We start from the raw sequence: 22673 nt of genomic DNA on the forward strand, positions 1-22673 counted from the left end.
TAGTAGAAAAATAATCAGGAGTGAGTATACCTAGAGATCCAAGGTCATCATTTTACCAAACGGAAACAGGCAGATCAGTAGTTCCTGCCCCATCTTCTGATGAGCAGTCATGCTTTCCCCACAGCTTTGCCCACTATCCCCCTAGTAGGCGGTGACAGCCTCTCTGACTTTAGGACCAGTCCTGACTTTAGAAAGACAGGGTTCTATTATTTTAGATTTAAGAAACCTAAAAGTTACACTTGCTGTTAGTCTCACAACAAGTCATGACAATGGATTTCTGGTTAGCTCTGGGTACTCAAGTGTCACCTTGCTAATAATCCCTATTTTCCCTGACTATTAGAGATGGCTCCTAGTAGCTCTGTAACACAGAAGCAGAATACCAATATATGGAAAGGGAGGTATAAAATATAGTAAGAAAGAATACAGTAGTTCTCCTGGACTTCTCCTGGGCCCTTATCTATGGGCATCTTTATGCTCAACATGTCTTTAACCCCAGGGAATGAATCTGGTCCCAGGCCCTGACTTCCAGTCAGTGTCCTCATTCGTAGTTAATCTAACCTGCTCATCTAATTAAAGACGAAGCAAGTACCAGAGCCTGGCTTTCTTTCTTATGTTTATTCCATTCAATTATATTGTATGGCCATCTGAATAGAAATTCACACAGGACTTCACTCTAGTCCCATGTATCTGTCTTTTAGCTTTTTGGTTTTTCTTACTTTGTTGAACCTGATGATGCAGCAAAATGAAGTTTTGTTTACATACCTTAGAAAATAAATTGTGATAATTGGATGGTTAGTGATGGTCTGTCTGTTCACTAGAAGAGACACGTTCAAGCAGGAATTATTTGATGAGCTTGATCTCAATTTAGGAAGCATTGCCCGGAGCCTTCGCCATGATCTTAAATTGGCCATTGCAGTGTCAAAATTCACAAGATTACAGGGTCTGTTCAATGGCATAAAATAGGTAGTGGGAGGGGAGTGAGAGGAAGCCTGCTGGGCAAGCCTTTTCTTTTACTAAGAAAGAAAAATCTTTAAGTTAAGGAATTAGTCCAATTCCTTTGTGTTTATGTATGGAAGAAGCCCCAGCAGACATGCTCTTAAGTTTATTGGCCTGATCAGGATCACATGGGTACTGGTCATGTGGACAGCACTAGCTCTAAAGGAGGCTAGAAAGCCAGTCTCCTGATTTTTGTCTTTATGGTTGGAGATAAGCAAGAGAAAGGAGAGTTAGGAATGAGTGTTGTGTCTGCCGCAAGTGATCTTCTCATTTCTCTGTTTATTCAGCCTTCAAAACAGGTCCTCTGAACTTTTAGCTCTTAATCATTAGCTCTTCATATCTACTCCCTTATGCGATTGGTTATATTTTTCTGTGCATGCATTTTGTTCCCTAGTAATTCTCCATCACCAATGTGATAAAAGTCCAAGTTCCAGCTTATACACAGTATATCTGAGACTTTATGCTCAGCCCCTGCTCTCTTTTCCAGCTATCTGAACTTCAATTTTCTTAAAGACACTGCTGTTCAGGAGCACTTCCTGCGCCAGGTAGATCGTCACTAGGAAGTTCATCTCCTTAGTGACTTCCGACCACAGCAAAAACCGCAAAGACCACGTCCATGCCCCCTCACGCATGCTCCGGAAGGTCACGTCGTCCCAGCTCCCCAAGGAGCTGCAGGCGGAAGTACAATGTCTGCTCCATGTCCATCCGCAAGGACCATAAGGTCCAGATGGTTCAAGGATACTATGAGGGTAAGCAAATTGGCAAGGTAGTCCAGGTGTACAGAAAGAAATATGTCATTTACATCAAGCGGTGCAGCGTGAGAAGAGTAACAGCACAACTGCCCGCATGGGCATTCATCCAAACAAGCGAAGTGGTTATCACCAGGCTAAAACTGGACAAGGATAGGTAAAAAATTATTGAACGCAAAGCCAATTCTTCACAAGTTGGAAAAGTGGAAGGCAAATATAAGGGATAACTTAGTCAGAAAATGCAGGTTGTGGCCCAGCTGAGTGGCTCAGTTGGTTAAGAGTTGGCTTAGAAGCACGACCTCTGAGCAACAGGGCCGCAGGTTTGATTCTCATATGGGCCAGTGTCGCTGCGCCCAAGCTGAGCTGTCACTGAGCTGCCAACAGGTGGCAGGATGGCTCAGCTGGTGTAACAAGATTGCCTGTTCGATGGTGGGCTATGCCCACCTGCAACTAAGACTGAACTCAGCACCTTGAGCTGAGCTGCTACCCGGATTGCTCAGTGGATAGAGCGTGCGCTCTTAACAACAAGGCTGCTGGTTCGACTCCCACATGGGATGGTGGCTATGCCCACCCGCAACTAAGATTGTAACACAGCACCTTGAGCTTAGAGGCCACAAGCTGCCGATGGGCAGCCAGATGGTGACTGGCGCCCTCCACAACGAAGACTGAAGAACAACAACTTGGCTGTTCCCCCTCCCCCAATTCCCCAACACTGTTCCCCTCCCCCAATTCCCCAATAAAATCTTAAAAAAAAAAAGAAAAGATAAGAAAATGCAAGGTTTGCAACCATAGTTTGACTGTAGACTTTTAGTCTGATGTGTATTATTTTGAAACTTTTCTAGATATCTCTGGAATGTTTCCTTTCCTTTCTGTTTTGTTATTGATATGTAGCTCTTTATATCTACTTTTACTGTTTTGATTAATTTATGAATAAAAATTGTTTTTTTGAATAAAAAAGTTGTCTAATTAAAAAAAAAAAAGACACTGCTGTTCTACCATGTGGATTATCTTATTGTTTTCCAGAAGTGGCATACTGACGAATGCCCATATTGCCTCAAATACATAGTGTTTACTCATTAATCAAGATCACCTCATTCAATATCTCTTCTGGGAAGCTTCCCAAGGGCCATCCTTCTGATTAGTGGTGAGCATGCGGCACAGGAATGGTTTTCCTACAGGACTGTCTGTTCCTACACTCCAGGATTTCTTGGTCTGACGGGACAGGAGAAGCATCCAATAAGTGTGCAGTGGAGACTATGAGAAGCCAAAGGGAAAGAACCATTTTTTTCGTATTTCCTTGTTTTTCCCCCATAAGAGCCTAACACAGCTAATAATTAGTGACTCAAGATAGTTTGTTAGAACAAACTAATTTGATCAGTTGATTAACCAAATGAGCAAAAAGAGTTTTTTAGCCTTATAATATTGAGATTCATACTGTTGTTAGCCCATCATTTTGTCCATGATGGAAGATACCAGTTGCCCTGTACAACTTAGTGAACATAATAACTCTTTTCCTATTCTCCTCTCTCAAGTGTGTGTGTTTGTGTGACTTTCTTTTCTTTATTTGTCTTTCATCACATCTAATTTCTTCACCATCAATAATGGTAGTTTCATATCCCTTATTGTTCATCTGTTCATATCTGATTAACATTATCACCTGGTATAAGACTCGTCTCTGCCTTTGTGGAACAGGGGCAGTCTTTTTATATCCAAAAGCTAGGAAAAGTCTAAATAGTTTAGCAGGAAGTCATTTAATATTCACAGTAAGCAGATTTTGTGCATGATGCATGAAGCTTGATTAATCAAGGAATGAAGAATTATTATTTTCCCTCAGAAAATAATCTGAAGACTACTTAGTTCTCATTCTATTAAAAAATGACAATACTGAATTCACATTGCTTAATACATACTAATATAGGTCTTACAAAATCCTGATTTGTTTTACGCTTTTCCATAAGATTTGAGCATCTATAGAATATCTATAGAAGTTGACGGACAGACTGACCATCAGAGTAGTAGTGAGATAGGGCACAGTCCTTGCTCATAAGGAGCTGTACTTTACCTGGGGTGCCTGGGGTGGAAGACCGCAAACAACTAATTATACCACAAGATAGCATAATTTTAGGGCAATCATAAAGGTGTAAACAAAATGCTTTAAGAGTAGAAAAATGGGTTAATTTAGATGACATTGAGACATCAAAAAAGCTTCATGAGGAGGAGGAGGAATTGGTGTCGAGCCTTCAGAAATGAGCGGGATCTTGGTAGAGGAAAGGAAAGGGGCTGATTTGCATCGCTGGTACCTCCAGCCTGCTCTTTCTTTAACCTGTGTGCTTACAGTGGTTTCTACTTCATTCCTCCTCCTTTATGTACCTCACACCTTCCTCAGAAAAGACTATGATACTACTGGCTATAGGGGAAACACTCTCTATGGCTATATTTGTGTGTGACTCTTATGTGGAAGCCACTTAGGTTGTACGATTATGAGGTACAATTGTTTTGTATTCTGTTTGTAAAGGTCAGGGACCTTCTGGATTTGAATGAGAAGCGGACACCTTGAAAGGAATGTCTCAGGTTGGACAGCCAGAAACCAGAGTCAAAACCAGATGGGGTGCAGGATGTTTCTCTTGGCCTTAGACATGAAATTAATCAGGTATTGGAAAGGTGCTTCTCTTTGGAAGGTGTCAGCGCTCTCCCCTCAGAGACAGATTGCGCACAAGGAGTTAGGAAAGCCGGGAGATTGAACAGGGATGTTGTGGAGATCCTCTAGTGCTCTGAATGAGCACGGCCTTGATGTGAGCCAGGTGTACTCCCTAAGGTCGTGCGCACCTGGCTTTGGTTTCCAGCTCTGTCATTTACCAATCGTTGACCTTGGGCAAGTTGCTAAACCTCTCAGTCATGTTGTACCACTTCCAAAGCATGAATAATAAAATCTTTTTTATATGATTGATGTGAGGATAAAGTGAAATAACTCCCAGACATGTAAGGCTTCTAGACATAGAGTCATAGAGTATTAGTTTCCTTTCTTCCTTCCCTTTCATGTTTTCCTCCATTTCCCTTGCCAGCATTGTACATTAATATAGACTAAAGACTTAAATATTCCAGTCAGTATCAGTTATGCCAAGAGACACTAAGAAAAGAGGTTTTACCCATGCATGACCCCGAATATTAAGGGAGAGCACAGCGTTCCTGGGGGTCAGCATGGGAGTGGCTAAGGTGACCTAGAGAATAGAACCTCAAAGAGATAAAACTCTGGTTGGGGGTGGTGAGTGAGAATCGATACTCTGAGCAGCCAGTCTTTATTACTAGGAGATTACCTGCCAGTGCTAAATTTTAATGACTCCGAATTTTACCAAGGGAGGAGATACCCCTTATAAGATAGCTTTACCTTAATGTAAAATTAAATGAACATATAGCTTCCCCTAGTGGCATTTTAGAATGCAAAATTTTGCCCCATATGAAAGAAATTTTAAGAATTCTTAGGCAGTTTGGGAAGATTTTGGGGTGGGAGGATGAGAACAGGCCTGGGTGACAGAGGCATATACTCTAGGTCACTGGACTCAGAAGTTACACATCTACTTTACCTAAGTATAAGTGGTTCCACCATAGTAAGGCAGAAGCCCAGAAATTCCAGTTTTAAATTGCTCAGCCTCATTTGACAAGCCATGGTGAATGATATACACTGAATTTCTCTGACTTAGCTAATTTGAGTATTTTTTTTCAGCCTGGCCCTATAATATCCTGGCTGATGTCATTATCAATCAGTATTCAATCCTTCTTTACTTAGGTCTGTAAATGAAAAGTGAAAAAGAGAGCTGAGGCAAAAATGCTATTGGCACAAATATATGAAGTGAAAGTAGATTTTAGCCCAAATGACCCAGAGTGTTGTGTCAATTCTCTATCTTCTTTAACCCAATGGAGTTGTTTCCCTAATGGGAAACTAGGGTTCAAGATGGAGCTAATCCTAGTTTTGAACTTGAAATACGAAAACCATGGAATCTTAGGGGGAGAAAGTCATGTTAAAATTCAACTTCTATTTAATGTGTGTGCCTTCTACTTTAATGTAAAGCACTATCTATATTTGTGATGGTCATCTTGCATGCTATGTAAGCATTTCTAAATAACTAGACATAGGTGGTCTGCAAATGTTTGTGAGTGAAGCATTTCAAGTTCTGTAAATGGTACTAGTGGATATGTGACAAATCTAATGGGTTAGAGTTAGGAGGCGAACTGATTTGCAGTTATGCATGCATTACTCATTAGTCTCAAAGTGAACATCATCAGGAGTGCTGAGTACACTTGGGTCTTATCCCTTCAGTGACTCTCACCAATGATGGTGTGAGACGGATGTAAGGATTGTGTTGAGAGAGGAGTGACAAGAGACAAATATGTAAAAATATTGTTGCTTTTTAGTATTAATAATACTGTTCACAGGCCATTTTCTGCACAAAGCATTTACTTGACTCAACAATAGTTTCAGAAGAATTCTAGTCTCATTAACATTAAAGAATATTTGCCTCACAATTGAATGTCTTGAGATAAAAGTTAGGTAAGTTTGGGGGTTTTTTTTGTATTTTTTTTTAAAAGATTTTTATTGGGGAATTGGAGAGGGTAACAGTGTTGAGGAATTGGGGAAAGGGAACATTGTGTTTTTCCAGGACCCATCAGCTCCAAGTCAAGTTGTTGGCCTTCAATCTTAGTTGTGGAGGGTGCAAGCTCAGCTCTAAGTCCAGTTTCTGCTTTCAATCTAGTTGCGGGGGTGCATAGTCCACTGTCCCATGCGGGAGTCAAACCGGCAACCTTGCTGCTAAGAGCATGCGCTCTTACCAGCTGAGTGGCAGCTCAGCTCAGGCACAGCTCACTGGCCCATGTGGGAATCCAACCGGTGACCCTGTTGCTCAGAGCTCGTGCTCTTAACCAACTGAGCCACTTGGCAGGCCCCCTATGTAAGTTTTAAAAGCTGGAGAATTTTCTGTGACAGACACAATGATTTTTTTCAAGTCCATTGTTACATGGTGGTCACACATCACATTGCAAGTTGGCTGACCAAAATGTAAACAACGTCAGCATCAGCTTTGTATGCTGAGCCACGCTAATCATGTTGTGCCCTGATATTTTGAATGTTGTTAATGTTCTCTTCTGAGTTCAATATTTTTTTTGCCTTCCTTTCCTTTTATAATACACATGTATAAATTCTCAAAAGCTTTCTCATTCTGTTATTCATTATATTTTATTATTAACTCTTTTGGAAACAAAACCATGCCATTGTTTTCCTGACCAAAATACTGGTTCTACATCTTGATAGTTACGTCCATCTTTCATGCAGGAGATGGAGTCAGAATGAATGCCTAACTCTGTGTAATGAGAAGTGTGTTTATGTGTGTAATCTGATGCATATCTCACAACCAACTAATTTTTTTAAAAATCACGTTTAAAATATAAAGATATGACACACATTTCGGCCAGTGCTAGGAATAGGAAACTTCACCTATTTTTGTTGACTGAACTGCTTAAAATCTCTGCAAGAAACCTCTGCCCCCAGGAAATCCGCAGTTCCCAGCATAGAGGAAATTGTAATGGAAAACCCATGATATTGACTCCTGCTGAGGAAGCTGACTCTAGTAGCAAAAAAATGATACTAAGATATTCAGTATCTCCATTTTGTACTTTTGGCTTCCTTTGTTAGGTAACAAACAAGATGAATTTCTGGATACATCGCTGAAAGCCGAGCTCTAGAAGGCTGTTCAGGGTGACACAAGGTTAAACACAGCCTCCGTTTGCACTCAAGGCGACTGGAAACCCAAGAATCAAATGAATGCATGAACTTGATTGAGTGTCTTTTGTAGTCAAAAAGAGAAGCAATTAATATGAGAGTTGACTTCATGTCAGCTACTATGTCAAGTTCTTTTCATTCATTTCATATAATCTTCACTACAGGAAACTGAGGCAAGGAGAGGTTAAGCAACTTGCCTAAGGTCACATAGCTGATAAGAAGTGATTGTCCGATCTGTTGACTTCTTTACTTGGATCAAACTGCCTACACACGGTTTAGCAATGGCATTTATTTTATGCAATACCTCGCAGTTACATGACAGGCAGGTATATGTTTAGGTAATGTTCTCTGATAACAAAAAGTCAGTGAAGTTTTCTACTGATTATATCTGCTAAAAGATTAGCATTGACTGTCAGCGTTTACTCATCAAAGATGTCAGTGAGCACGTGGTAGAGGAGAACATCACTAGCTGAGCAAAGCAACAAATGAAAATGATGAAGCTGATAGAAGAGGTGTGCGAGTATTTCGGTGTGTTCTGTCAGAAAGTCAAAAGCACCAGCCCCTCCCAAGTGGGCTCCACCAGTTTGAGTGTCTTCCAGTAACATCTGCAGATCACTGTATTCCAAATTTCATTTCTTTTTCAGCAGCTCGTAGCACAGTAATTGGAATACCCTTATTAATTCCAGGCTAGATCACCATTACTTCGCAGAGTTTTTCCTTGTCCTATTTGATATTTCTTAATTAACAATAGGAGGATGCAGATTATATATAGCTTTTTCAGATTTAGTCCAGAGCATAACATAATGCAAACACTATTATTTTCAGACATATTCCTCCCTGTCTACCAGGTGAAACAAGCAAACAAAAATCAAAAGAGGAAAATGTGCCTGGATCTGTGATTACTTTCATTAGCGGTGAATCAGTCTGCTTCTGTGTGATTGAGAGGCAAGACATCCCCGCTACACCTCTCATTTGCTCCCAGGATTCAGTCCCAGTTGTCTAAAGAGTCGACACCTTCTGACAGGCACCATCTGGCCAGCCACTCATTAACTCCCACAATGCTGCTCGTGAATTTGCCTCTCTATCAATGGCCAGTGACACCGACGAGATTTGATGTGACTTAAAGCAATATTGTTTCCCTGTTTGGATTACCCAGCCATCACCAAGCGTGAGTCCTGCAGGCAATGTCCTACCTGGAATGGAGGTTTGTTATATAACTAACTTTAATACTTGAGGACATTTTGGAAATTTAAAATTGAGGATTACACATAGCAAAAGAATAAAGGTTTTAAATACTAAGTAGGTCATAAATTATGAAAGATTTTTTGTTTGGCTTACGGATGGAAGACAGTGTAGAAAGTTCTTTGGGAAAAACCTTTTTGAGGAGTGACTAACGAATAGAGTCATGATCTGGATTCATTTGTTGGCTTACACCTGAAAATCACTTTGGCTTTTTTGTTGTATTAATTACTTTTATTATTCAATCAGTTTCGCTTGCTTCACACCCCTATACTCAGAAGTCACATGGAGAAAGAAGGGAGAATATAAAGACAATGCGAGAATTTAAATAATCTGTAGTATTTCTATTTCTATAACCCTGGACTGCCACTTTTGAATATTTCTTCTTTTTGGCTTTATCAATTGACAATGGATCAACAGTCCCAAACCAGCTCTCCCAATCTCATGTAGTTTCTAAAAGGCACAGTTTCTATAATATCAAATAAGATAATGCATGCGAAAAAAAATACTGTTTCACTGAGCATCTACTTTGAGTTATGCAATATATAATAGATGTGGGGATACTAAAATATAAAACATTAAACTTTTTCACAAGGAGCTTACAGTCCAGTCGAGAGATGGACACAAAAACAAACAATAAAATGTGACAGGACCAGTAAGATCTCTAAAATCAAGGTCTGCGGAGCTGCATAACACTAGATGATAAATACTAGAGGAGCCCTATGGAGGGTAAGGTATTCTGGGCAGAGGAGCCAGCATGAGAAAAAACAGAGAGGTGAGAGGTAATACAGCCTTTTTGAAACCTTTCAGTAATTAAAACAGATAAAATTTTGGCAAAGAAAATGGCCAAACCTGACATATAAGAGTCGTTTATTATAACCAGGAAACTGAGGCAAAGAGAGGTTAAGCAACTTCCCTGAAGTCACAGAGCTGACAAGGAGTGGGTCATTCAGTCTACTGACTTCTTCACTTAGATCCAACTGCCCACCCACAGATTGGTGACAACGTTTATTAAGCTGATTTTATGTAAACTCTATAGAGTGTGCCTCATGACCAGTTTTTGTTTGCCATGGAAAGCCATGGAAGGCAATGGGAAAGTGCTGCAGAGTTTTTAAACAGGGGAATGAGATGATTAGAAATGCCTTGAAGGGCTCTGTCAGGGGAGGGCAAAGGAATGATTAGAGGAGACTGAGCCCAGATGTCAAAAGCTCATGAGTTATAGGAGTAGTACTTGCTAGAGATGATGAGAAAGGAACTACTGGATTGTCGGAAAAGTCATGACATATTGTGTCTATGTTTGTCAGAGGTCGTTTATTTATACAAAGAACAAAGATCAATCAATGATATATTGCCCGTTTTGCCATCTTACACAGTGAGCTTCACAATTCCTCGTTCATAGAAGGACCTGTCTTTATTTGCAAAAAACTGAACAAGGTGCTGATTTACAGCCTCATCTGAATTGAACATTATACCATGCAAGGAGTTTTGAAGACAGCGAAACAAATAGAAGTCTGATGGCGAAAGGTCAGGCGAGTATGGTGGGTGTGGCAACACATCCCATCCAAGGTCCAATCATTTTTGATGGGTGATCAAACTTGTGTGTGGTCTTGCGATGTCGTGATGGAACACAACTCCTTTACAATTAATGAGCTCTGGATGTTTCTGGATGATGGATTCATTCAAACTGTCCAATTGCTGATAGTACACATTCAAATTGATTATTTGGTTCCTTGGTAGGAGCTCGAAAAACATGATACCTTTAAAATCCCACCACACTCAGAGCATAACCTTCCTCTGATGAATGTCTGCTTTCAATGTCATTTGAGGCGAATCATCACTTTGGGACCAAGACCATTTGCACACCATATTGTTGTAAACAATCCACTTCTCATCACCAGTTATCAGTTGCTTCAAAAAAGGATCGTTTTCCTCATGTTTAATGAGCATATTGCAGATGTTTATACGCGCCGTCAAAGGAACTTTTTTGAGTTCATGCGAAACCCAAATATCAAGCTTGCTTACGTATCTCAGCTTCTTCAGGTGGTCGTGAACGCTTGAATAATGGATGTTCAATGTTTCTGCAATCTCTCATTTCGTGTAACACGGGTTTGATTCCATCAATGCCTATTTTGTCATCATCAATCTTGGTGAACCTCCCTGACTGAGGAGTGTCATTGAGATAAAAATCACCTGCATGGAGTTTTGTGAACCATCGTTGGTAGTGACGTTCTTGTAGAGCATTGCCACCATAAACTTTATGCAACGTTTCGCAAGCTTGACGCGTGTTCTTCTCTTTATGGAAGTAAAACAGTAAAACATGGCAAAAATGTAGTTTGGTCTTCCATCTTCAACTTGTAAAATCATCAAAACTCAACCAAATTGCTCAATTTTTTTTAGAATGAAGCTAGAACTGTCAGCTGTCAAATGACATAGGAATAACATAGATGCGAAAGACTCTTGTACTTCCAAAAATGAATTAGTGCCATCTGTCGCAAACATGCATCATGACTTTTCTGACAACCCAATAGAACAGTGACAATGAAGGTAAGGAGGAGTGGAACCATCAGAGAAATCCAGGTGTGGAACAGCAAGGCTTATGGTCATTAGAATTAAATTAAATCCAGAAGATCTAGTGTCAGATCAATGTTCCAACCTGTCTCAGGCTCACGTGTTTCAGGTTTCTGTTTTTTTGTTTTTTTCTTTGTAGTTTTCTTAGGAGGAAGGTTTACCCATTTTGTAAGAGTTATTTGACCCACCGTGAGTCTTGGAAGCATTCTTCTGAAATTTTCTGATGCCAAGAATGTTCCTAACAACCTCACATTTCTAGAGTAATTCTTCTCCTAAACTTAGAGCTCTATGAAGACAAGAAGCAGACCTGCTCACCTCCTGTTTTTCCCCAGTACATGGTTGCCACAAAACTGATGCTCAGTTACTACTTGTTGAATGCATTGATGATAAATTCTGCATTGCCATGCAAACAAGACGCCCTGAGAGGTCAGAAGTGTAGATAGATCTAGACAGTAAATTGAAAAAGTTCCATCAATATAAGCAGGCTCAGTAACGGTAACAACAACAATAATGGAAAACATTTGTTGAGTTCTTTTAAGTACCACACACTGTGATAAATGTACTTTGTATGCATTCTGTGATATAATTCTTATAGCAACCCTCTGTGGGTGCTGTTTTTATTCCCATTTTGCAGATGAGAAAAAATCAACCTTAGAAATGACATGTTTAGCGAGTGGGAAAGCCTAGGAGTTAATCCGGGGTTACTATTTAAGGGGCAGAAAACCCCATGTCTAAACCAACTCCTGAACGATGCAAATTCTGGCAAAAGCAACAATTTCAATAGGTTAATCTTTTCTTTCCCCCTTACATTTCTATGTCTTTCATCCCTGGGTTGTTCCACATCACTTCTCAATTCATATGCCTCAATTTTACAGGCAAGGATACTATTGGCCCTCTGCATTCCCCATTCTCTCCTCCCACCTTAAACGATGACAGGTAGCCATGGCGTTGAAGTGAATGGGCTGAATGGTTAGATATATGGGTCTCCATCCCAGTGGCACTATGGTCTTCCACGTTTTCCACTCCAGCCTCTCTCTTGTGTGAAGTCTGAGTCTCCACGGATCCTCCACTGCATCTCTCAAGCTTCCCACCCACCGCCCTCCACCATCCCCCCTTCACCATCCCTACAGGTCGGTGGCTAAAGGTGTGGAATGTGTGTCAAGTCCGGTAACAATAGGTGAGAACAGCAGCCATCCAGGAAAATCAGCTCTTTGAGGGTGGGACTGGCTGTTATTTACCTTCCATCTGAGTCACCTAGTCTGCTTCTTGGCACCTAGAAGCACTTGATAAATGTTTGCCGATCTTAAGCATGGATGTGAGCCATCTTACTAGAAAACTCACTGCTCCCTTTATTTTCTGTGCAATATACTGAACTCTTTTTTAAAAATATATTTTTAACGTAGTATTGAGTATCAATACCTTTAGGGCAGACCTGTGAGCACCTTTTCCTTTCCTCCTTTGTGATTTATCTCCTTCCTAATGAATTTATTCATTATAAACAGGGTACTATTGCAAAAACAAACCTCTTATATGTATACCAGTGCAGATATGGGCGTTTGTTCTCCCTTTTGGTTACAGATGAATAGCTGTACATATCATGTAGCATCCACTGTAAACTATCCTTTTCCTTAAATATGGCTCTTTTCTTTTTAAAGGGTAATACTGCAATACAGGTTTCCCCTGCTCTCCAAAACGGAAAGTTCCTTTGAGACCTTTCTGTAAACTGAAATGGCCTACAGCAAAGAAGCCATTACCTTAGGACACATCTTGCTAACGGATGCACAGAATAAATTGAGATAAAACACAAATGCATCACAGATGCCCACAGACCCTGTTCAAACTCTGGCGGCCTGATGCTGAGCTGCTGAGCGTAGGTTCCTGGGAAGGCGTTTGGCGGGGCCACTCTCACTGCTCAGGGTACTCGCTGCCTCTGTAACAGCTCACTGCAAAACAAATGGTGAACGGTTTTTTAGCTTTTGGACTGTTTTCATAGAAGTGAAAATCCTCTTTGTATTTCTTTTGGTTAGCAAAATAAAGTACTAATGTTGGTCTTTCGTAAAAGCAAAGTGGCGTAATGGGAATTTTTGAAAAGCGGGGATACCTGTCTGTATACATTAAATTAATTGCAGATTTTGGTAACGTGCACCAATTTCACTAATACTGTGGCTAGTCTTTAAAAAAAAGAAAAAGAAAAAGAAACTTTTAAAAATAACTTGCACTCTGTATTCAGGAATGTCTCTTATTTGTGATATCAATTCCCCTTGTTCCTTGGACTTTGTTTTTTTCCATTTCACCTCCAAAATTACATTGAAAACATCTGCTAAGGACTTATTTAAACAGCTAGTTAATGCTTTATAAAGCTCAGAGGTGCGCCCATCTGTTCCAGGAGCATTCTCTTTTCTCAAGAGCTCTATCATATTTTCTACCTGTCTGACAGCTGGTTTTGCCTCAAACTTCTTAATTTCTCTTTCTGTCAGTAGTATAGAACCTCACATTAAAGTTTATAACTGATTTCTCCTCATCTCTCTTTGCTCTGCACAAATCGAAGAACAGGCAAGTTGTTTAAGTCTTGACATTTTGCTTAATTTTCAGAGCTGAAATGGGTTCCCTTTAATCTTTATAGCCAAAGCGAAGTCAGGGTGTAGCTCTAATGGATTTAATCTCCAACATCTTGTTCCTTTTGTCTCTCTGCACGTCCACCCCAGTGTACACCACCCAACACAAACCCTCACATCTGCTCCTCAGGGAAAATTTACATATCCTGTACTAGGGAATGTGGCCAATTGCAGTATCACCTTAATCTTCCCTCCTTGGATGATTTCAATCTCAGTGATGTGGCAGGAACCAATCCTCTATATCTTCTGACTGAGTAAAACCTATTTCCAGATCATCAACTGGTCCCACAGAAGCCTCCTGTTGAGGCTGAGATGATAGAGGGAGCAGGGGACTCTCTCTTCCCCTCTCTGGGTGGGTGCACAGACTCAAGACATAGCAACTACCATCTCTACACAATCTCTTCCCTGTTGTTGTTGTTTTTTCCTCTCTCTTCCACAAAGTGAGAGGGCTCAGGAGTTACAGAACCAATTCCCAGAAATTTCTTTTGTAGACTGCATGTGGGGAACTGTTTCATGTTCTTTGGGGGTATCTGATACCCAAATAATATATTGGCACCTCAGTTGAAAGAGAGACATGAAGAGCCCTGATTTAACTTCCAGTTACACTTCCATAATTACATAATTTTCTTATATGACAGCAATTCAGATGTAGTAATTTGTGTTCTGCACTTATTACAGAAAATCAGATGGCATCCTGCAGCTATTTATCCCTTACATACTCAAAGATTAATTCATCCCATTGGCTGTTTTTTGTTTATTTGTTTGTTTTGGAGGGGAATGCCCACCAAGAGCTAACTCTAGATCACAATCCTATTATCCAGAACCTTTATATTGCCTTCCCATGGTGCTCTGAGCTGCTTCCCAGGACTCTGGAATATTCTTTGCTCTGTAATCCCATTGCTATTTTTTCCCTAATCAAAAGAAGATTGTTATCATTGTTGTTGTTTTTATATGTGAGGAACCTAAGAATTAAATTCCCGTTTATGCTGATTTTTTTTTCTGATGTAAGAATCCTCATTACCTCAACATTCTCTATGCATGTCGTCTGCTATTCTCCTGATTTTCATGAATATCCTCTAAGAGGCAGCTATACACTTAGTCTTTTTTCTTTTGCCTTATCAAGTGGAAGGGCTCCTGGAAGGAAGAGGTGCCTCACAGTTCACACTGGCTTAAACTTTAGAGAAGTTTAGTTTGGGCTGAAATTGGGGATTTAAGTAAAGGCTTATCTGACTCAAGATTGCCTGAGAACCAGCTATGTCCCTGGGTGTCTGATTCTTTCTCAAAATAGAGCTCTTGTGTCTCAGAAACCAAACATAGTTTTCCATTTGGTCCTCAACCAAAGAAAATACTGTCAGTTCCAGTGAGTCAAATACAAGACTATCTGTGCCAGTCCATTAAAAGAAAAACCGTTCAACTAATAACAGTAGACACATCCAAAGTGAAAATTTTTTAAAAAAAGAAGTGCAGTGTTACTTTGTATCGATGTGGGTAGGTATGGGTATTTTTGTTTATTGTGATGGAAAAAAACCCCTACTCTCCTATTGTTGCATGCACATACTTTCTCAGTGAACTAGTGTGCCAAGGAAGCCGGTTGAAAAGCAATGGCTAGTAATAGAACACGAAAGTTATGCTGATGCTCTTCCTGTACTCTGGAGAGATTCTTGCTCAGTGGATTGGGACTTTTGCAGTTGTTCCTGCTTCTGATGATCCATACAATGTTCCTCAGGTGTTACTTTGTGGCCCACAGTTATTTCAGCTGTGAGGTAAACGGTAACAACAGGATGTTGGATCGTTTGTCAGTGAAATGGAGTTATTGTTGAGCAAGGTGTCTGCAGGAAATGCCTGCAGGTAAGCTTAACTGCTAGAAGCCAAGCAAATTTTTGTTTTGTGTTTTTACCATGGACAGCCATCTCTAGAGATTGTTGTGAAAACAGGAGCTGCATGGTTTTCTTGATTATCCTCCCTTATTTACCTTTGGAGCCTTTTGTTTTTCTGATTTTCAGTCAACTCTGAGATTTGTTTTAATTTCTCCTCTCAGTTATAGAACCCGTGGAAGGCAATATCCTCTGAATGCCAGGATACCAACCTTTGGAAGCTCTCTAAATACGTGAAAGTTTTATTGTCAGCTCTTGCTAAAGAGTTAAATCCAAAGATAGGAATTTCCAGTGATAGAACTGCAGTTACAAGTGGTAGAGGAAACATTTCCAGTTGTCTTAAAACTCAGAGTTGATCACTAACTCCATCTACTATTAAGGGAATCTTGGATCCAATAATATATTGAAAGATGGTAATGATTTCACAGGCAAGCCCTGGCAAACTCTGGAATATCCCTGTTGTCAAAATTAAAAACAGAGATGCTAATTTGCTTCATGGGTTCATGGGTCATCCTGGTTGGACTCTTTCCTGGAGATCCTTTAGACTTTTACTTTATGTCCTGTTTTCCTGGCAAGGCATGATGTACACATTTCCTTGCTGCCTTTTGAAGCTCTAGAGCATCTGGAAAGTTTTCCTCCTCCTTTCACAAATTCCTTTGAAGAAACTTAGTAGCAGTACCAAGGGCATTTAGTTTCCTGCAGAGCAGATGGGGATAGACAAGAGCAGAATGAACTTTCTCATGTTTTCCAGTAAGAGTCAAGTATTTCCATTCTGCTTATTCCTTGTACATTAAGCTTGTACATTTCTCATAAGAGGTTTTTTTTTTGTAATACCCAAAACAAGACACAAAGCTAAAATTCATTGTGCATAAAGAATATGTATTACAAAATTACTTCTAACTTTGAGAATCATTAAGGCTTTTCCCGTGAGATAATGTGGATAGTCTCCTGACTGTGTAGTTGGCTTTGCCTCATCTTCTTTACCTAGCTAAGCCCCCACCTTCTCTAAGCTCCACAACCCAGAGTGATCACTTTCTAACATCCCTTACTCTATCAAATACCTGACACTTAATCATGTACTGGTTTATGTTCCTTACCATTTTACGTTGTATTGTATATGCATTGTAACTTCACGACATTTCTACAGGGATTTATTTTTCTGGTCAAACGGAAAGTCTAGCAGCTCTGGTGCTTTCATCTTCTACTTGACTGTAAACCTTGAACCAATCATATATACACATGTAGGCTCTTATGGTTAGCTTCCTTTGCATCCCCAGCAATCATTATCATTAATGTTAACAAAACAAAACATGGTTGCTAAAAGGGAGAATCTGAGGTGCACCCAGCATACCAACACAGAAGACACACTTACTGGTACCCAATGTGTACACGGGTCATGGGTGGACTACAACATGGCTCCATGGTAACTATTGTTTGGGACCTGATATGGGATAACTGCAAACAGCAGCATCAAAAGAAACACTTTAAGGACACCTGGAAATAGTAAAATACATAACTATTATTGAATGCTAGATATAAACAATTAGAAACAATAACAGTATCTTTAAAAAGAGCTCATAAAACCCCCCCAAATAAATCACTTCTCCTTGCTCAAATCCAATCAAATTTACATGCATACATGTGTAAATGGAAACCAGTTATACATTATTATTTAACCTCACATATAAATGTAAAGTCATTCATGTAATAAGGAAAATTGTTTATATATCATTTATAATCCATTGTCCATGGAGGATAAGAAATCTGTGTTGCCCTCTCTATTTCTCAACTTAATATTTGGTTCTCTTAAATATCATACTAAGAGATTTTTATATCAAACGCAAGCCCAGAGACTAATTTTCATTGTGCATCAAAAATGTGTTAGGCACATATTATATAATTTCAACTTTCATTTTATCTTTGAGACCAGAGTTTGTGATTAGATATTGTTACCTCCACTATTTTCAGAAGATAAAAGCAAAGTCCAGTGAGGCTAAATAATTTATCTATAGCTGCAGTTAGAGAGTCTTGGGACTAGGGTTCAATGCCAGGTCTGTAAACTCCAGAATTCATTATTCCCCATTACTCCAACAAAAAACACTTTGGGGAAATCACAGGTTTTCACAATGTCAGACTTAACAAAGATATTTTTAAGGTGCAAAATATTCATTCACAGAAGCAATACTCTTCAGTTAAATAAAGAAATTGATATGTCAATAACAAATTATTTTTCTAAGCCCTTAGGGACATTAACTGGTCTGGTATTTCATATCCTTTTCTCTCCGCTTTCCTACCTACCCTCTTTGCCTCACCCAGGCTGTAGAAACCTACCCAACTTTCTGTTCATGTTTGTCCCACTGGGACCCTCATCAGTTCCGACCCTGCTCTCCATATGCCTTACGGATCTGTTTTATGTTAAAGGTATAATTCTTAAACATAGAATCGATTTATCCTGTGAAGAAACTGAACTGGAGAGATTGCAGACTCAGAGAAATCAGGAACCATCATAGGTGGGGTGAGGCAACGGGCTGGGAAAAGGATTATGAGGGAAAGTTTGCATAACAATGCATAGGACACAGGGCTGGTGTCCAAGACACAGAGCCCAGGGCTCCGAAGAGTCCTGTGCTTGACTTAATGCTCTGCTGCTGCCATCTTGAAATTCTTAACAATTTTATCTTTGAACTTGTGTTTTGTAAGTGAAGTTCAATGGGATGATAGAGCATGAATGTGAGCAGAGGAAACACACACAATGTGCGTGTTCACTGTTCCTTGCTGCCCCATTCAAGAATAGTGATGCCCCAGGCCAGCCGAGTGGCGCAATGGTTAAGAACTGGCTTAGGACGCCAGAGGGCCCCGGTTCGGATCCCACATATGAGGGCCAGTGACACTGCCCTCTACAGCTAAGATGCTGAACAACAGCTCAACCTGGAGCTGGGCTGCCCTGAGTCGCCGGCAACATCGGAGGCTGCAGCCCCTGTGGCAGTGGATTGCCATGGGCTACCGTGTGTAGTCAGCAGCCAGCGTGAGCAGCCAGCAGCCGCAGTGAGCGGCCGTCCAGAAGCCAGCGACTGATCTGCCTCGCCCGGGAAGCGCGCAATGATGGTGCCAACTTGGGCCAGTGAAGCAACGTCCTCCACAACTAGACTGAAGAATAAAACGAGAGCAACTTGTTTGTTCTCCTTCCCCCAATTCCCCAGCACTGTTCCCATCCCCCCAAATCCCCAACAAAAATCTAAAAAAAAAAAAAAAATCCATCCATTGGGTTTAAAAAAAAAAGAATAGTGATGCCCCCATGAGCACAGAACTCCAGTGGCCTCAGATGTGTGGTAGTTTAGCAAGACTCAAAGTGAGTACAAGGAAAGCATGCTCAGTCTATAAGCCAGTTTGTTCGCTGAGGCACTGACAGTCCTAGGGACTGCAGTTTCTGTTCAAGCCAGAACTTTTCAAATGCAGAAAAAGGGCAATTACATTCTAAGAAACATGAGCACCGAGGAACCCTATGATGTCCTTTCTTATTTCTATTACTTTCCTGTATTAGCCAAACCATCTACAGTGAAAAAGGAGGAAAGGAAAAGATAAGGCAATTCATTGTTCTTTTTCTTTTCAGTCCTAACTTACTCACCAGTAAGCTAAAGGTAGAGAAAGTTGGTAGAATGTGTGTATATCAAGAAGTGAAATGAAAACAATTTATTTTTCTTGTGTGCAGCATTTCCATTGTTTTGGTAAGAATGCAACATATATGCAAGTACAAGCTCTGAAAAAAAATTGTGTAATTTCAGTGATTCTGCTTGAGTTAAATGTTTTTATATTTGCATTTAAAACTGGCATTGCACAATATAAAAATGAACAGTAAAATTTATGTTAATAATGTAAAATTTTAATTTTTTTGCTTAGAACAACTTTAAGTAGCAACTAAAAACACCATGACAGACACATCAAGAAACAGAATACAGAAGGAGAAAAAAAACCCAACCTATATTTTGGTAACTTTAATTGCATTTTTCCTGCTTTTGGAACAAGGGACCCACATTTTCATCGGGCACTGGGCCCTGCAATTCATGTAGCAGGTCCTGGTAGGATGTCTTCTTCTCTCCCTGAAGGCCAGTGGCCAGGATGACACCCCAGATTAAGGAGATTGGTGGCTTCTACTCTGGAGACATTGACCATCCCCAGAAAAAAACTTCCATGGATTTAGGAGTTCGCTGATATACAGTGGATTCCCCCAACTCCCCAATCCCCACCACCGCCACTCACTCTAGAAAGAAACATACAAGGATATGGGCCCTCCCACACACACTGGATTTCCCATTGGTTTTAGGGGTCACTTTATGAACAGACCGCCACGGACTTGCAAACATCATAGGAAAGCTTCCAACTGGAAAGAGAGCAGCCAGGTAAGCATCAGATCTCCAGTAAAAAAAGAGGTCATGAAGAGATGATCTGATATGATAACACACTTGGAACAAACTACTGAAACTCTTGTACAATCAAGCATTTGGAAAAAAATATCAACAATTGGTATGTAGAAAACTATGCAACTCTAAAAAACGTGTGACAAAAATTGATGGTGTAGAAGAAAGACCATCAGAATGTACTACCTGGCCTTTCTCTAGACCAGCAGTTCTCAACCTTCCTAATGCCGCCACCCCTTAATACAGTTCCTCATGTTGTGGTGACCCCCAACCATAAAATTATTTTCGTTACTACTCTATAACTGTAATTTTGCTACTGTTATGAATTGTAATGTAAATATCTTTTTGTTTTCCGATGGTCTTAGGCGACCCCTGTGAAAGGGTCGTTCGACCCCCAAAGGGGTTGTGACCCACAGGTTGAGAACCACTATTCTAGACCTTATAATGTAAACGCTCTCTGTTGGATTAAATAAAATTGTTCTGTGACTGTTTGGAGAGTTGGGGGAGGGAAAAGCAGAGTAGAGTGGCTTGCTCTTTATCTAGCATAAGAGGAAGTCAATAGGTGATGCCTCACACTGATAAATCAAGGACTCTAGAGCACGCATGTTATTGGGGAACATGGAGATAAACTTCAGAAGAAATGGACAAAGAAGTTAAAAGTGACGCCTCTGGGGAGCATGGGTGGAGGGTGAGAGGGGCTGAGAGAACCATCAGGGGACAGTTGTTTTTCTTCATAAATGTTTTACTTCTATTTAATTTTAAAACTCTGCACAGACATTGCATTGATAAATCTTTACAGTGAAGGAAAATACTAGAAAATGAAAAGAATTTCCAGGAAGGCTGGGTAACTGTGCTTATGCAGGAACAAATGAAGTGTCTTGGTGAGAACAATGCTAATAACTCTGCTAGACAGTGCAAGCCCCAACCCAATGGGCGCTGACTTCACTGTTGCAGTGTCACAGACATTACTGGCGGCAAACATTCTCCACTGTCCCTATGTCTTTCTGTCACAGCCAGGAGCGCCACTGTCTTGGGTGGGGGCATCTGATTGGCTGAGACTAGGTTGTGTGTCCATGAACAGAAGCCATTTTGGTGGACTTTTTAGTGTAGGAGGAGAGGGGCTCTGCCTCCTGTATAGACTAAGATAGCAAAAGCTGTCTCATTTCTAGGAAGGAGATTCAGATGTTAGTGGAAAAAAATATCAAGTGTACACTATGGTCACTTCCTGATGCAAATATAGATCACTTATGAATATTTTATTTTTCTTTGTCAGGTAAGTTTTGAGGGAATCTTAAGTTTTGGAGGGTGTAACTACAGGAGAGGGTACATGATTATCTAGCTATCCACCCATTCACCTATCTATCTATCCATCTCTCCATCCATCCATCATCATCTTTTTTCTCTCTCCATCTGCCTATCATTTCCCTATCAGTAAATCTACCTATCTCACACTAGGTAAAAGTGTTGTCATTAGTAAAACAATGAAATGTATAGCAGATACTCTGAAAGAGAGAGAGAGAGAGAGAGAGAGAGAGAGAGAGAGAGAGAGAGAGAGAGAGAGCGATAGCGATAGCGAGCCACCAGTGGAGTGATTAGAAAGACAAATTCCAAGGGAAACCAGAGGACTCTACAATTCAAAAACTTAGAAACAAGAAAGAGATAAGGAAGATCACTAAGTCCTCAGAAGAAAAATATAATATCCCCCAGCAGGAAACATGCCTCCTACTACTTTTCCCTTCATTAAGACTGAAAAGTGAGCAGCACCTTCCCAAATAATTCTAATAATGAAGCACGAAGCTTGGGACCAGCCATGGACTTGCCTATAATTTCTGTAGGGAATGTACATTCACTGCCAGCCCCTAGGATGAATAAGAGGGCTCTGCATCAAGCAACATACATAAGGAGAAGTCAATGCAAGAAAACCTGTCATTTCTTCAACCAAAACACAGTTGGTAGTTTGGTGACAGAGGGGAATTTCAGCTTTTATATGCCATTTGTTGAGTTGGCTTATTAAACATAAGTTCCTATTAACTAACTTCTATTCTAGTGATTTTGGGCTTTCATTAAGACACCAAGAGGGTTGACAGATGCATTTGTTGCATATTTTATGTATTCCCCAAAGGTTTGGCATTGTGAGGAGCCAGGCTGGGGAGATAGAGATGCCAGCAAAATTGGTATTCCAGGAAAACAATCTGAAGAATGTTTACAGGGTCTAGCCATGATTGTTCTAGATAATGAGTGTGTATTACACATTCACATATATTTACAGTGTATATGTATAGAGGCAAACACACACAGCAGAATTTTGAATTTGAGCAAATAAAAAAAAATCATCTGTCTACCTCTTACTAATTCTCTAAGCTTGCTAGGTTTGTTGTGCTGTAGGATTTTCAATAAACCCCTCTGAGAATACTCCTCCACCTGGATTTAAAGTAATTCGCATTTCCTCT

The 22673-nt window shown here is 40.2% G+C and overlaps 1 pseudogene; it reads left to right on the forward strand.

Moving 5' to 3' along the window:
• Positions 1-798: 798 nt before the first annotated feature.
• On the forward strand, positions 799-2023 carry LOC109381634 (60S ribosomal protein L26 pseudogene; annotated as a pseudogene).
• Positions 2024-22673: the final 20650 nt, after the last annotated feature.

Source organism: Hipposideros armiger, unplaced genomic scaffold, assembly GCF_001890085.2.
Source record: "Hipposideros armiger isolate ML-2016 unplaced genomic scaffold, ASM189008v1 scaffold_50, whole genome shotgun sequence".
In the NCBI taxonomy this organism is placed as follows: domain Eukaryota; kingdom Metazoa; phylum Chordata; class Mammalia; order Chiroptera; family Hipposideridae; genus Hipposideros; species Hipposideros armiger.